Below are 12,434 nucleotides of genomic sequence, written 5' to 3'. Positions count from 1 at the left end.
ATTTGAATACAAACTCAATTGGTACACTGACCCTAAACAAAAACTTTGTTTTAGGCACAATTGTTCCATGCCTGTGTTAAACTATTAAAGCATACATTCTGCTCATTTTGGATATAATTTAATTTTATAAACTCTTTACGTTAACTTTTTGAGTATCTATTTATTATTTATTAGACTTAAAGTTTTTATGCATGCCATGAATTTATAATGCGTATGTAATATTATTGACATTTTTGAAGAAAAAATAATTTGCATCCATTTGCATTGAATGAGTCAAAGAAAGTTTTATACTCAGTCATTTGCAGTTTTTGGTATCACAAATAAAAGATGAGAATTGACGTTAAAACTGATTTAAGTTTTGAAAACTTTTGAAGGAATGTTTAATATGAAGTGCCTGTTAGGAATAATGAGTTTAAATGAATGTTTATTTTGAATAATGAATATTGAGAGATTTCAATAAATAATACAAACATTTTTTATTTTTTACTATCTTAGTAATGATTTTTGTGATCTTGGACAATTAAAAATGTGTAGATATTTATACTTAGTATAATAGATGTGATCATTTGGATTTTGGATATGAAAAAATATATTCATTAAATCTTATTCATTATAATAAAGAATACCAAAAAATATACATGTTATAATTATGACTATTAGGATATTAAAAAAGTATTAATTAAAATATCGTAAAACTCGTTATGCTATAGTAGGTTTCGAGAGAGCTTTATCATTAAGTAGAATACTGTAATGGATATGTTAAATTATGTAAAAGCAATTCTAAGCAGAGGTGACATTTTAGTTTCTACTTCTATGGATATTTTACAAGATATTTATATTACTATAAGTACGTAAGTAATTCATTTATTTTTATTATTTATAATATGGTGTGTTGAATTTATCAAATAGAGATGAAACAATTTATGTGATGAAGATGGAGGATGTTATAGTGTGTGAAGTAAATAGGTTCCAATATTTAGAATTGGTGTTACAGAAGATTTGTTGTTTTAAGAAGGACGTCAAGAATAGGTTTATGTGTGGATGAATGAAGTGGAGAGAGACGTTAAGTATTTTGTGTGACAAAAGGATGCGGTTGAAATTAAAAGGTAGGTAAATTTTATAAAGTAGTTTCAATAGAGCAAAGTGAAAGATTAGTATTCTAAGATAATAAGGATGTATGAAGTGAATAGGAAATATAAAATACCAAACTAATTTATTAGGTATAGTACAGGAGTGGCACTACTAATTATAGGTGTAATATTATTTATCCACATACGTTACGTTAAATGTTAGAATTAGGCAACCAAATTTAACAAGGATGCATTTTGTACGGCAACAAAGTGCATGGGGATGCTAGTCACAGTGTTAGGCTAAATCACTAAATCATTTTTAAAATCAGTTTAAAAATAAAAATCAGTTTCATTAAATGCACGTTATTTTTGAGATTAAATCTTAAAATGTTGGTCAGTTGCAGCTGGTAGTCAACTCCCCGCGCTTAAGGAAACAACAAAGAGAAATAATTAAATAATTGCTTGTCTTTTTAGTCTAAATGGAGTACAATTGCTGGATGATTTCTTTTATTTCTTTGCTTTTGTTTCTTACAGCATTATGTATACTCTTAATTATTATATATATACAAATATATTTTCTTATTTTTTTCTTATTAAAATTATTCTAAAATATAAACAGATTAACAGATGACTAATATTGACTAAATATTAAAAAAAAAATTTTTTTTAATTTAAGTTTTGCCCTAAGTTTGATTTATTATTTTAATTATTTTATACCTTTATTATATTCGCAATGATATAATGACGTGATGCCGTCACGACGAATACAGTTAGAGTCTCGCTCCTGTCATATATTAGGAGTGTATGTGATGGTTGTACCTTGTACAAATAAAGCGACTGTAACACAGACAAGTATATTATTTTATTTTTGTTTTAAATTCAAAAATAAAATTGCTTAGGACTAAAAACTATGTTACGTTGTATTGTAATTATTTGACGTTCTTATTATTTAAACTGAACAGTGCTGGAATATACGTACTTTAAGTCGATGAAGTTTTTCTTTAACTGAACGTTGCACTACAATATATTATGTAATTTTGTGTACCTAACTCTCACTTTGATGGAACAAACGTATAACAGACAGACGTATGCCATCGAACCGGACTAAAGCTAAAACAGTACTGATCCAATTAATTTTGGATAGAATCATTATCTTTGGGTGTGCGAGTGTAAGACGATAGCAGGTTTAGTGCGTATCACTAATAGAACTGATGCGACAGCATACAGTGAATAAGACATGCACGTTAAGTTGCGTGTCCTGTATATTTACGGAGATGCTCGTGTGTTTTGATTGAAATGAGAAGAAATTATAGCCCTTTCTGGCTTTTGAATTATTATATATGTATATTTTTTATTATTAAAATTATGTAAAATAAAATATCTTTAATATTTTATTTTTATTCATTTATTTATCTTTATTAATTAGTTTAATATTAATTTAATCCATAGTATAGTATATGATTTAATTTTTTTTAATAATTACTAGTTTAAATATTTTGGTATAGATTTTAATTAATCTGATGATTGCATACAATTTTAATCATTTATGGTTTGGTTTTAAATTTTCAACTATAGGCACAACTAAGATTATTTAACATAATCATACATAAACCGTTAATTTTTTTTTCAAAATAATTTTAATAGAAATGAAAATGTTATAAAAAAATGACGGCTTTTTTATTTATTTAAAATTTAATTTTTAAGTGTTTATAAAATAATATTTGGTTACTCAACTAGTTATTTACGCAACATGATATATCTGTATTATAATTATTGTTGACTTATATTCCTTCTAAATTTTATTCTTGAAAGCACATGGACGAGAGATAATTCTTATTAATTTATAGGTATACATTTTATAAAAAAAATAATTTATATTGAATTATTTATAATAGTATGTTATATTCCTTTATTGAATATAATGATAAATTATAAAAATTATAATTGATATAATTTAAAAAATTATTTATGTTTATATTCGTATATTTTAGTGTAATATTTCATTTTACAAATTTCTTTTTCTTTTTTCTTATTTAAATACCGTTTATCATTTTATTTTTATTTCACTGTCAATCGACCGTGGCGCAGACTCCCGGGTGGCAACCGTACAACACGCGCCCTCAGCAGCACGTGTACATTATATTAAATTGTTAGTGCATCCCCAGTCCTTACGTAGATCGGTCATACGTTGTGTTAGCGTTTCCCGATCGGATAAATATTTTTTCATTTGGATTTATAATCGAGTCGTATACTTTTGGGTGAGTTAGTATATTAATATTATTCTAATAATAAAATGTTTATAACAGTTTTTACCCAATTTAACTAAATACAAAATGATGTATATATTTCTACCAGTTCTTTGGTTTTCAAGTAATTTGTTTCATAATGTGAATACAATTGTATTAGTTTTAAATTCCACATTTTTGAATTCATATAACATTGTATGACTGTTTTTTATACTATTGGGTATTTAAAACATGCACCAGTTATTGATTATTCTTTTGAAAATAATTATTCAATTGTTAAATAGTGAGATGTTGGTAAAGGCTGGGAATTTATATTTTTTTTATTAGTAATGAAAATAGAATTTTATTTTATTTAAATTTATTTAACGTACTTATAATTTATCGTATTCATTAAAATAAAATTGTTTTAATTTACAAGATAATAATGTTTATTTTAAGTATAAAATAGCATTGACATTTTATAAAATAGTAATATTTTAGTTTGAACTTTAATACTTCATTTTTATTTCTAAACACATAAATAAAATTATTATAAAAAACTCCCTTTTTGTTATATATAATAATTAATATTTATTATTTAATAAGTATGAATGTAACTAAGTAGTTAAATATTACTAAAAATTATTATATTCTATGGGTAGTTAAATTCCAAGAATATTAAATACCACTATTTAATTTTCACGATTTTAAAATTTTTACATTTTATTATATTTATTATTATAATGTCATATACCTACTTTTGAATTTTATTTCGCAAGATATCTCATTAAATTATGCGTTTTTGGCTAATATCCTAAAACCTGAAATCTCTTTAAAATACACATTTTCTTTATATTGTATTCCTGCAGAGACACTTATATAAAAGTAAATAAATTGAGGTGATTTATAGATATTAGGTTCTTTTTTGTCCTCGTTTAAGTCTTAATCTTTTGAAATGTTCTGGCACGAAAATTGCATTGTAGATTTGTCTTAAGCGGTTTTTCCTCACAATACATCTATAGAATATAATTTCTCCGAGCACCCAATGTCTTGCTATTACCTAATGTATTTCTATTGTATGCAATATAATCCAAGCATTTGTCCGATGAGTAACGAAGACAATCTCAGCGAACTACATAAAGTATGGTCCTATTAGATTTTTGATACTATCAATTATGTAGATTAATAAGTTTTTAAAATAGGTAGATTCGTCTAGATTCTAAGTGTAATTTCGTTTACCTCATCAGTACGAAGTGCCAATAAATATTTTATACAATATATTCTCTATCGTTTCGGTGAACCGTGATTTAAATTATATTACAATTAGCTGATACTAATTGGATAACAAATTATGTAATATTTTGAATTCAGATAAATAATATTTAAATAAATAATTTATATTGATAGTAATAGAACGAGTAGATATGATTATATTATTATTATTTAGTGACATTTTGAACACATTAAGTTCATTGAATCTACTTTATATTATCTTAAATAATTTATTATACAATTTATGATTGTTTATAGTTAAAATATATTGAAATATATTGATACGATGAACTTGTCATACTATTATATTATTATAAGTAATTGAAAGGTTAATGATTTTGTTTAAAACATAACTAGTTTTAAAATACATTTGTAGTAAAAAGTATTCATAATTTTCATTACTCGTGAACATTTTGTATTTAAAACTGAATATTTTAATTTTAGACAAGTAACTATACCTATAGATTATGTAATTATTATTTATGAGTAATATGGATCAAAAAATATATTTATGTTATATTAAGAATATAGAACTAAAATATTTTGTGTTTATAGCGTATAATAAATTATAATAGGGTTTATGTATATATATATATATATATATATATATAATTACACATACTAAATATATAATATATATTATCTCAATAATGATATAAACGAATATTAGAAATATTTCTATTCATGCATTTAATTAAAAATGGTTATAGAAGCTAAACTTCTTTCATTAAATTATTTCTACATTCGTGCGCATTCAATTTTTGATAAGTACTGAGACACTTTTTGACAATGTGAAGGATGATTACACAGAGCTAAATAAATTTTTGACAATATTTGAGATTTATCTCAATTAAAAATTAAAAAAAAATAATTTATTTAGAAAATAAAAGACGCTCATTAAGCAACGAAATTGGAACTGTTTAACATTGAAAGGATACTGATGATTGATTAACTACATCTATAAAAACCATACATTTCAAATAAAGTCCATCAAAACAAGATACATTTTCATATATTTTTATAAAATGTTTAAGTATAATTTTAATAAAGTTTTGTATAATTTTATAAAATGTTTTTAAATTAAAAAAGAAAAACGGGATAATATTTTAAAAACAAAGATAACAATTCATACTCTAGGCTTTAGAGCTAGGTTGTCAAAAACATAATAAAATCTTTGTATATTTAAATACTATATATATAGGGATGATTAATATTAACCTTGGTCAATAATTTATAATGATATACATATAATAGTAGTACAATTTACTATATTGGTAGCTATATATTTTGTGTAAAGTCACTAAGTTTCCATAACCTAAATTAATTTAAACTAATATTTAAATTGTATATTATTACATGCAATAACTGAATATTATTGTAATATAGTTTATGAAATGTATTTGACTTATGTAAAAATAACTCATATTTTATTTACTAATAATTTTTGGTGTAAGCAAATTCTATTTAATTAAAACAAAGATTTCCTTAATAATTAATTTAATTTTTAGAGATATATTAATTGGAGATTTGGATTAAAAATATTTAAATGCGGTACATTTTTTTTTTTTTATATAATTTAATATTTTATTTTATTTTTTGAATTTCAACAGATTTTTTTCATACTCTACTCTGAAGCATTACATCATTTTAATCATTTTTATATATGAAATTCTGTATGAACAATAAGTTATAAACTTGTAACGTATGAGTATTGAGTATTTAAAATTTGGTTAAACGAAGAAGTGGACCAATATTCTGCTAGTACCTCTGCACCATTCCACTCTGCTCATCTGCACTTAAAATCAAATTGTAAACCCTATATTATATAGGTATAAAAAATAAATAGAATTCTGTGTTTTGTAAATATAATTTTTTTTTAAATCATAGTTTTATAATGACGTAAAAAAATTGTTTTCAAAAAAATAACACTTTTTGAGATAATGAATGTTAACTTAATATAATTGACCTGACTTAAGACTATGTTATGAGATAATAAGTTATGATGATTTTGTCAGTATATTTCTAAGATGAGTATTGGAATGTACTTTTAAAATTATACGTGTACATTGTACACTGTACAAGTCATGTAGTGTTACATTTAGGTATTAGGTGTATACGATAATAATCTCGATTCCGGATGTGTGCATATTATATTATTATGGTTTATGTTTATGTTTAAAAACAGATGTTGTTCTATTTCGGAACGTTATTCTCCTATTCTCCAGTAAACGTCCAGACTCCAGGGCATATATAAGTTACAGTAAATGATTATTATTAACTATTAAGCTACTGTGGGGTACTTTGAAAAATTGTACGTTCTCATTATTAACAGTATTTGTCTACATTAAGCTTATTCATTCTTATATACACGGTTTTGAATGGTGTGTGGGCATTAACTGTATTTTTAAATATTTCTTGTGCTAGTATATGGGTTGGATTTTATCACTAGAATTCACTATGGTTATTTACCGCGAGTATTACAAAATAAAAAAAATAACGAATAGTAATCAACTACTATAATAGATTTGGATAAATGTATTGTCACGTAAGGTGGTAGTTTATTTAACTATACCAGTAGGTACCTTTTTCTTTACAGTGTTTTTATTATTTAATAAATAATAATCATAATATCAAATATCGAATTTATTAATGTATTGTTTTAATCGTTTAAATTGTAAATTTATTTATTTACGAAAATAGATGCTGTTGATTTGAAACTAATGCAATTTTTAAAAAATGTACACCTTTCAAATCGATTATAAATAACTTCTATTACCTCTGTTTATTTTTCGTCTACATTATTTGTATTTAAAAACAGAACAGATGCGTTCTCCCATTCATTATATGTCCACAAGTCGATCAATCAAGTTTTCTTTGGACCTTTTTTGAATACAAAATCTATTCCCCTCTAGTTTGTTTTTTTTTCACCCTTCGTTGTCTTGCAAAACCTTTTAACCGGCCAGTCTGGCGCCGGAACTACCCTTAAAGAAAAGAATTCTGTCAAATGTGGAAAATCGAAAAATCTCACTAAATCGATAATACACTAAACCACGCATACCACTTTTGAAATTATTATTTATTATTATATGTTAATATCTTACATATATTATACACAAATAGCGTTTTTAAAAATGACTTTTATAAGGATTAATACTGATTGAAAAAGGCGAAATAGTAAATTCGAAATCAATTTCTTTTATTGCTCAGTTATTGTTATTTTAAAATTCATAACACACATTTTGATCACCTTTTTTTTATATTCAGCGGTTAGAAACCATATAATGGTATTGTCCAATCGGAAAGATTTTTTTTTATTAGTTATAGTTATTTTTATAAGTATATTTAAACGTTTAGTTTAATAATGAATTTACTCATGATGGTAGTTTTGAATGTTCAACGATGGCTACAAAATATATCATGGAATCTCGTAAAATACTAAAACAAATTAAATACACTCTATTATATTATTATTTGTACTGCAGATTATGTAATATTAATAAAATATAACTTTTTACTATGCGTAATATTTAATTTAATTAATACATTTTTACTTTCCAAAGTATTATGTCGATAAAATATTACTAGTATTTATGTGAACAAATAATTGAATTATGCTAATTTTTATTTTTAAAATTATACTTAATGCATTTTTTTTATTATATTTTCAACTAAACACTGAATTAATTTTATTAGTGTTACGTGATTTCCATACGGATTATAAGCAAACATTTTATTAACAGAGTTTTGGCAAACTTTGATTCTTGTATATATTATTATTGTATTATCTTTTATTAGATTATTTCTATTTGAATTCATTGTACAGACTTTCCGATATCTAAAGATGTAGTACATATGATGACTTAACAATTTAAGATAATAAGTTATTAAAAAAGGCTTTTCTTACTTACATTTAACATATAAATAACATTAAAAAGTTAGATACAAAATATACATATCTTATTTTGGATAATTCAAAAAAACATAATATTTTCTTTGAAGAGGAAGTAAAATTCTTTTAATGTTATGATGTAAATATACAAGTGTTATTAATCATGTGCATAATATCTCTTAGATGATCTATAAACCTTTTTAGATACATTATGAAATGTACGTTATGAATAAATACATAATGTTGTTTTTCGGAATGCGGTATAAATGGAGATTAATTGTTACTGATCTATTGGACCGTAAACGATTATGTGTCAGACCTATTTTGACTATTCCTTTTATATTGTTAGCGTTGAAGATATATTTTTTTGAAGTAAAACATGATCTCCTTATATTATATAATGTAATGATTAAAAACATGACTATGTCATGGGTGTTTGTGCCGGAAACCGTGACAGGACATTGTCAAAAAGCAATTACGTGACAGATGATTTAAGTTCAAAAAAACAATTATAAACGATTATCGTATCGAATTTAAAAAATAATAAGATAAAATATAATGAGGAAAAAAATTCTATAATATCATCAATTAAAATAAAGGCTGGCACGTACATTTGTAAACAGCCCTTAAATATTTTTATGTCGACTCATTTTATTGTTATTTTTAAAATCAAGTTACAAATCATTTTTGATCTCATTAAAACATAATAAATTTAAAAAAATATATTTCGTAATTATTTTTTAGTATGCAGTATCATTGTTTGAAATGGGATTTAATTAAATTATATAATTTGTTAAATTTAAAATAATGTGTAAGCTATTATGGTTTACTTCTCAAACGGTCGGTAGAAAATAGTATTAAATGAGCTATTTAAGTGGTTGTTCATCATATAATATTTGAAAAATAAATGTTATCATATTCTATAAACATTTTATATTATGCATAACCTCATTTGTGTAATATATAAGTACTTGAGTTTTAGTTCAATATAATATAAACAAAATTATTACAATATCATTATAACTGTATAGGTATTTAAAAAATCTTTTTCATGTTTTTTTTTAATTTGACCATGGTTTTAGTTTTAGAGTCAACACAAAGTAAGGAATTTATTGTTTTTAAATATTTAATAATAATTTATTTACGAATATATTTTACGTATCTATACTATATAATTTTAAAATTATAATTGCACTAAATATTAATCCTAACCATTTTAGAATTAAATTGGGAAAATATCCATAAGCAATTGAATGCCGTTTTAGTTTTTCGGTCAATTGTTATTATTGAATAGATTTAATTTTATTAGACATAAATTAATAAAAAATTTGATGTACTTTTTGGATAATATAATTTTGTATTGTGGGGAAACAGTTTTTAAATCCAATTCCCAAGATGTCTGGGTACGCTGTGTTGTTTGGACAGGGAAAAGGAAAAACTCACCATTCGTTTCTGGAGATAAATTAACGAATAAATTAAGTTATTACATCAGTAGAACAGTTTACACTGTAGTTGACCGGTTTTCCGCAGTTTGTGTTGATTTATAGCTAACTACCAAAATTGTGCTGTAAAATGTTTCAATTATTATTAATCTTATTTGGTGTATTTTGAATCTAATAAACAAAGGTTCTAAGATTTTCAATTTATAAAATATATATTATACCATTTTTTTATGAAATAAATTTATGTCTGTATTTTTGTTTATTTGGCTATCAATTAATATACAATATACTGAAACTCATGAAGATATTTTATTTTAACAGAATTAAAAATTTGTCAAAATTTGTTGGACATAGTATTTAATATTTAAAGTATTGAAATTAAAATAAATCATAGAAATTGATTTTGTATTTTAATATTTAATATTTAGGTATACAATTTAAAGAAATATATTATTTCATTAGTCTTGAAAATAATTGATTACAACATTACATTTCTGATTCAATATGCCATGTTATTGTATTTAAGAAAGTTAATTATGATTGCATTTATTATTTTCAAGCTACGTTAATTAATTTTAATATAGTTTTGAATGTCTCGTCCTTCGCTTGATTGTTGTGTATTTTTATAATTATATTATCAAGGCTTGGAAAAAAAATCGACCATATTTATTTTAGAATATTTCAGTTTATTTAAATGTGTTATGAAATAAATTATTTTAATACTGTAACTTGTAATTTAACTAATAACTCAAAAAATAAATATAAATAATTATATAATGTTATTTTAAATTTAAATTTGAATTATTCATAATTAAAACATACAGACGGGTTAAATTTACGATGTTAAATTGTTAACGAATATTTTAGATTTTATAATATACTTTAAATAATTAAAATTCATTCATAAAATAATGTACCTAATGATTAATAATTTATATTTGATAAAATTATCTAGCTATTTGTAAAATAATAGGTATACTATAGGTACATACTGCGTCATAACAATTTTAAAAGACAAAATTAAGTTTAAATAAATTATAAATTCAAACAGTATTATACAGTTCTCTATAATTTCTAATAATACTAAATAGTACGTTTAAATATTACTATGTTAAGCAAATGAACATTATTTAAGAATTGTATTGTTATTCAATATTTTTCACTGAGAATAGTTGAAATAGTTACCTATTGTTATAGTTTCGATGGTTAAACTTTCAGTTTTAAAGGATGGGTTCACGTTTATAATAGCATTCATCTGTATTTTGTCTTCCAACCAATATAGTGTTTCCGGGGACTAGGGTTCTCTAAAAGGGTTCAGAATTTCTTAGTGTAGGCAAAGTAAGAGTGTCTGTCGCCTGAGAATGTTTGAAAAGTTTTTTGGATGTTCATCAGATACTCAGCAAAAATTATGACGGAGAAAATCCATTTGCTTTTCAGACCCAAGCCTTTTAGTCTACATGTATGGTATTTTAAACATGTTAGTGGTGGCCGGTGAGAATGGGAGAGATGTAGATACTTTTTACTCAAAACGTTCTTACGGATCATACAAGATTCTAGGTACATCGTCCAAAGATGGCATCAGAACATTTACTTCAATTTCTGTTCTTAAAATTAGAGTATATAAAATTACAAGACAGATTGAGATTTTAAATTTATACAACTGTAGTAACTTTTTAATGAAAATTAAATTTATTAAAAGTTAATAAAATCGAATAAAGTACTTAAGTACATTTAATAATTAAGTTTTCAATATTCTTATAATTATATGTTTTTGTTTCAGGTAAGAAAACCAATAACCATATATTATATTCAATCATAATACTCAAAAGAAAAAAATTGTACGTATTTTTGGTGATACCAGGTTTTTAGATTTTTATAAATTATCCAAGTAAACAATAAACACAAAATAACTGTTCGTAATTTGTAGTTTTTACCTAGAGTATGGACAGTAGTATTATACCTAAATTAATAACCCGTATACTATTTATATATAAGTATTTAACGTTGTGTATGTCAACAGCGACTACAGAGCATCCCCATGATTTATATGGTGTTCAAAAAGTTGAATACAAAACTACATTACACACGCTTTCTTGTGTTATTAGGCTTGTATGTAATATGTTAGTAAATGTGGTCGTTATTAGTCTTTATGTACTTGCTTGTACCTATTGCTTGTAAACCGGTATATGCTGCGTTTCATTACATAACAGTAAGGTGTGAATGTGTGATCCGGAACCGTGGTAGATTAAATGTACAATGAAATTCGGTAATATTTGAAAGATAGAATGTTAGATGTTGTTTGGTGAATGTTTTCTATTAATGTTATGAGTATGCATCACATTATATATAAAAGCTTTTAAACGAATTATTGTGTTGGTGTATGTCAAGTATACATATGTGTCAAAATAATTAATATCTATAATAATTTGTAGATATGAATGCTATTTTTTTTTAAATATATAATGTTTGATTGAAATCTTTATTTGTGTGTGGATTAAATAATTTTAAGTTGTATATTTTAACTGATGTAAATAAT

The 12,434-nt window shown here is 23.8% G+C and overlaps 1 protein-coding gene across 2 annotated transcripts in view; it reads left to right on the top strand.

Annotated features, from left to right (window-relative positions):
* Positions 1–12,434, top strand: part of LOC132919985 (protein prickle-like) — a 172,415-nt gene that overhangs the window by 28,599 nt on the left and 131,382 nt on the right. The window contains exon 1 of one of the 2 annotated variants that reach the window (XM_060981960.1): positions 3,210–3,328. The exons of the other annotated variant lie outside the window; for it this stretch is intronic. The gene's annotated coding sequence lies outside the window, so the exon portion shown is untranslated. Of the gene's footprint in view, positions 1–3,209; positions 3,329–12,434 lie in introns of those variants that run through there. 2 annotated transcript variants of the gene reach the window in all.

Source organism: Rhopalosiphum padi, chromosome 2, assembly GCF_020882245.1.
Source record: "Rhopalosiphum padi isolate XX-2018 chromosome 2, ASM2088224v1, whole genome shotgun sequence".
In the NCBI taxonomy this organism is placed as follows: Eukaryota; Metazoa; Arthropoda; class Insecta; order Hemiptera; family Aphididae; genus Rhopalosiphum; species Rhopalosiphum padi.
The sequence above is the reverse complement of the archived record's forward strand: the minus strand, read 5'-3'. Positions and strand labels throughout refer to the sequence as shown.